Source organism: Adiantum capillus-veneris, chromosome 20 (assembly GCF_014529385.1).
Source record: "Adiantum capillus-veneris isolate H3 chromosome 20, ASM1452938v2, whole genome shotgun sequence".
Classification (NCBI taxonomy): Eukaryota; Viridiplantae; Streptophyta; class Polypodiopsida; order Polypodiales; family Pteridaceae; genus Adiantum; species Adiantum capillus-veneris.
The window spans coordinates 133,533,255-133,538,824 of NC_140950.1; the positions used below are offsets into that span (position 1 = coordinate 133,533,255).

General features: G+C 40.1%; 1 pseudogene; it reads right to left on the bottom strand.

Moving 5' to 3' along the window:
• Positions 1–295: 295 nt before the first annotated feature.
• On the bottom strand, positions 296–3,066 carry LOC147433267 (uncharacterized; annotated as a pseudogene).
• Positions 3,067–5,570: the final 2,504 nt, after the last annotated feature.

The window sequence follows — 5,570 nt, forward strand, 5'->3', positions numbered from 1 at the left end:
AAGTGGTTGCTTCTTAATAAATAGATCTGTGATTTGAGTAGCTGGTTTATGCATGTTCTCTCTCCATGAGTGGGTTAATGCATCACATTCTTCAATTGTCCAATGGACAAGTTTACGACGTGATTGTGAAGTCGTGAAAGCATAATAGATAAAGCTGATAATAGATCCATCTATAATTAGAAGTCCTTTTTTGAACTGTTCAATTGATTTTCCAACTACTTGTTTTTTGTTGTGTCCACTTGTAGCATTGTGAAGGATAATGGTAAGTGTTTTTTTGAATTTGTGAGCAGAAATATTAATGACTTCCATTGTGAGACTCCGATGTTTTACAAGTATCGTATAGAGCATGCAATTGTGTAGCTCTTTCACTCAATGACTCTAGCTGTGATCCAAAGAAGAATGAAGCTGAAGAGTGTGATAAAATTTGTTAAGTGGTTCTCAAACAAGCATTGTTGCATTATAAGTCTAAATGATTCAAAGCTTAAGTTTGTTTGCAATACACTATGGAGTGCTAGAAACAATTGTTGATTAAGAGGATGTGTTTGCGTAAATAGCATGTCAATGTCTATCTCTTTTGGAATATTGAAACTAGTAGGATTTTCCATTATAGAGAGAGGAAGAGAGTAGTGTTTGTTGTTTTGCATATAATTGATAGATAGAGAGAGGAATTGAGTACTAGACACACACACACACACACACACACACACACACACACACAGAGAAGAAGAAGAATGTGTGTGTGTGTGTGTGTGTGAGAGAGAGAGAGAGAGAGAAAGAGAGAGAGAGAGAGAGAGAGAGAGAGAGAGAGAGAAGAGAAATATAAAAATGTTTTGAGTTCTCAATTCGCGGAAGAAGCGAACAATACTTACAAGCATAACCCCAATACTTAGAACCACAACCAAAAGTGTGCAAAAACACGTTACAAAGAAGTAGAGGATGGAAGCATTGGTTTTGTTTGAGGATATAGTTAGAACAAGCAACCAAAGTAAAGGGTAGCTAGTAATGAAAGGCAAACATTCACAAGAGTAAGATTCAGTTTGGTACGCCACCACATGGCCACTCGCGTTGATTTTGAAACGGCCAAACCTTGAGGTTGTTGCCAAGGTATCTCTTGCCTCGGAAATGGACTCAGCGTAAATTTGGTTGAAGGTTCTATCCAATGCAAGCACTAAATCGGCTGATGCACCAATAACTTGCACATCAAGAAGCTTTTTGTCTTTTATTGCAATACGTGCTTCCAGCTTCGGTGTTGTGATTATTGTGGTGTTGTTATTGCAAAATCCACAATAAGGTGCTTGCCTAAGTCTATACACTTTTGTGGATTTACAATTCGAACTATGCTTCTCCAATAGCACACTATTGAAGTTGACGAATCGGAGGATGCCAACAACCTGGACAAGGCAACTATGTAAGAAAATGAGAGAAGTCACTTCTAATATATCACTATATTCTATATGAGTGCACCTCACGATTGTAGCCCAAATTTTTGGTTTGAGCCTGAAAGACGGCGGCAAGCTCCTCTCCGAGGCGTGCACTACGAATAGGCACTAGAATTGTAACATCCAGTATTGACAAGGTATTGGCCTTGGCAAGGAATGCACCGATGTTTCTTGCGACGCACATTACAGGGCCATCAACAACCATTTCTTGAAGAAATTGTTGGCAATCATCTTTCCGAGAGTTCACAAACTCAGCTGCAAGAAAATATTAATATGGAAACAAAATCAAAAAGAGCATCAATATATCATGGAAGATTTCAAATGTATAATAAAAGAGCAGAAAACAATAAGCAAAATAGGTCAATTCTTACAAATGCCCTATCTGATGGGAGAGGACCATCTGCAATCAGAAGGTCACCAACAGACCCACCAAATCTTGACTGCGAGATGTGCTTTTGTAAAATAACAAAAGCAAGTGTACTCAATTGAGAACGTCCACTCGAAGATTGTTGTGCACCTATCTCATCAAGAAATGCACGTATCTTGCAATCAGGGGCGAATGTAAGAGACACCGGGAAAGGTTCCGTTGTGCTTACAGTAGTAGTAGCATCGATGTACAAGGAATACAGTGCTGACCCCCCATCTGCCTTATTTTTGCGTCTGACAACTGGGCTGTCAATGTGAACAAAGTCACCGAGGTGGATCTTGTCGACGTAGAGCTCTATGTATGGATCATTGATCACCAAGTAATAGTGTCTGTGCATTCTTCATCAACCAAGTCAAGCTTCAAGTAACGGTTGTATTTCAGTTGGTCAAGACCAACTTTGTAGGTCCCATATAAATTCAATATATGGCCCTCAATACAGAATCGTGGGCTTGAGTCAGAGATATCAGTGATCAAGAATTGTGGGAGAAGACTTTGAGGAAATGGAACAATGCTAAGATCAATAGGCTTGCTATCTAGTTGAGATGATTCACCCAATCCATACAAGCCAGAAGGTTGAACGGAAGGCTCAATTTCAATCGGGCTCGGATCGTTGGCATTGTTAAGAGGTATGTCCTCAATAGGGTTTGGGACAATTGTTGCTTGGAGTGGCAAGGGAGACTCAATAGACAAAGGCTCAATATCAAGAGGTGTTGGGTTGTTTAGCGCATGGGATGGAACAATTGTTTCAACATATGGTTCCTTCTTGATATTAATGGGCTACATCACAGGTTGCTTGTCTACATAATCCAAAAGATAGCAACAAAAACAAACAACTCTATGAGTTGATGAAATTGCTCTCAAATAGACATGCTTTTCCAATAATGAATTCTCACATGCAGAGTTCACCAAGTCGTTCAAATGAAATAGTGCGCGTGCAGTAGGCTTGTGAGGCCTATGAAGGTCTTGCTTCAATCTTTTGTGAGGCGTTGCTGATGTGCAAGCAATTGGGGGCGCGTCGGAACGTTTACCGCTTGAGATAGGAGTACCTTCTGCCAACCTTTGAAGCTCTATAGAAAACTAATTATGAGCACCTATCACCTTCCATATATAATGAAAAGTTTAATAATGATAGGTAGAAACGCAAGCAATCATTTGTCACACAAACTGTTCAAGGTGACAACCTTGCCGTATAACTACTCCTTGTATATCAAAGCACCTAGAAGACAAAGAGGTGCTTTCAATTATAGGAAGGTGGTAATCATATGAGAGTGGCAAAAGTTGTTGTAATACAAGTCTATGTATGTCTGTGTGTGTTGTAGAGAGAGAGAGAGAGAGAGAGAGAGAGAGAGAGAGAGAGAGAGAGAGAATCAATGATTATGCGACGAGAATGATGAGATATTAAGCACCGTAGATGACATGACACAAGACAAGATAATAATCTTTATCCTCATATTGCATATGTAGCTTAGTTATGGTGAAAGGAAGTTCAACACAAAATATGATGACCACAAGTCCATAGATGGCCTATTGAAAGGAGAGCATGTTGACGAAGTATGATTACTAAAGAGTGGCCTACCAATTGGCTTCTTAAAAGCTAGCAAACTTAAGAAACGCTTGTATGCACCATAGATGGCCTATTGAAAAGAGAGCATGTTGACCAAGTATGATTACTCAAGAGTGGCCTACCAATTGGTTTCTTAAAAGCTAGCAAACTTAAGAAACACTTGTATGTATTCGCAAATATGGAGAAGAGGGCATGGACCTAGAACATTGATCTTTGAACTACATATTAGAAGGATTGTAGTCGTACAAGCCTGTGTTCATGGAGAGAAGCCACAATGCGGGGACGCGAAAGAAATCTTAGGTGTGTTGCTCAGCACATGCATATGAAATGATCAAGCCATTTTGACCTTTGAACCATATAGTAGAAGGATTGTAGCCGTGTAAGCCTATGTTCATGGAGAGAAGGCACAATTCGGCGATGCAAAAGAAAGCCTAGGGGTGTTGCACAACGCACATGCATATGAAATGGTCAACCCATTTCGACTCTGTTTGGTCGATCTGAGTCGAGAACCACATAGTAGAAGGATTGTAGCCATGCAAGGCTATGTTCATGGAGAGAAGGCACAATGTGGGAAGAATGAAAGCTTAGTTATGTATGCTCATCGCTTAAACATGTCGAGGGTTATGAAAGCTAGATTTTAGAAAACCAAGAACGCCTTGGTGCAACGCGAGCAAAAAGCCAAGACTACACAAGCACTCAATAACAAGACAAGACGACAAGAAGAGAATCCGCGAAGCAACCATCACATTTTCATAACAATAATCAAAGTAAGCATGATTAGACAATAATATTGAACAATCTTGCAATGAGTAACACATTCATAATGCTAATCAACAATAGATTCGATGATACACATTCTTAAAGAGTTTCGCCAAGCAAAAGCAGTAAGTAGAACAAGACAAAAATCTTCGATCGGTCTCACCGCCTTTAAAAGCCATGCTATCAGCACCATCAGAATCTCCACTGCTTACGTACCATTCTCGGCCTTCAGGAGCAAAAGAACTCCCACTGTTTTGTTTGGAAGCCATTGCCAAGCAAAGTAATTTTAGCACAAGGTATTTTCACACAGTTCTTCAGATACACAAAGGCACAACAATGCCTGGGTTCATAGAATTTCACAAGAAGTCTTCAAAAGTGACATTCAATTCAACTTCAACAAAGGCATTTGTTTATTGTAGGCTAAAAGAGCACGTTTGCCATGGCACATTTGTTTATTGTAGGCTGAAAGAGAACACTTTTCAAATTTCCTCTTGGCAAATTGAAGAAAGGAATTTCCTCTTGGCAAAGTCAAGGAAAGGAATAGGCTGAAAGAGCACGCTTTTCAAATTTCCTCTTGGCAAATTGAAGCAAAGGAATTTCCTCTTGGCAAAGTCAAGGTCATGGCATCGTGGAAAACAAAGGTCATGGCATTTAATGCCTTGTAAGGCTATGCATCCTCTCCACCACTGATAGGATTGGACAACCACCTTGTATTTTCTATGGACAATCATATCACATTCATGGCATTCCTAAAGGCATGGCAAATTTTTGATTTGTCATTCCAAGCACTTTATGTCACCTATACTTCCATTTAGAATGACATTGTAAGAGTTGCATCCCACTGGGCGCATGCAGTGCATAGGAGGTAGATCACTATGCGCTGCAAGCCCCCAACCTGTGGGACGGCTCTCACATGCCCTCTCATGAAAGCATCTCAATGAAAGAATGCGGGGACCTACCACTTTTCGTAAAAAATAGCACAAGTCTCTCCATGCACTATACAATGAAGCAATTTTTTCAAATTTTGGCATGGACAGATAGAGAGAAAGCACAAGTAGCATGGGCAAAAAGAGAAAGATTGAGAGGGCTTGCACGTCCTCTTGCGCGTGTGTGTGGGGGGGAGGGGGGGGGACGCCCTCCCTTTTCCCTCAAGGCATCCCCTAGGATTCTGTGTTTTTTTTGAATAAAAATTAGGCTATAAGACATATTCAAATGTATACATGGGCATTGGTCCAATTGTCTTGGCCCTTGGAAAAATTAAACCTTGACTCTCATAAGCTAATTATTAGGGAAAATTACCAAAATACCCCTCTAATTTGTGGAAATTCCCAAAATACCCCCAATATTTGGTTATAAATTCCCAAAATGCCCTTCAAATTTT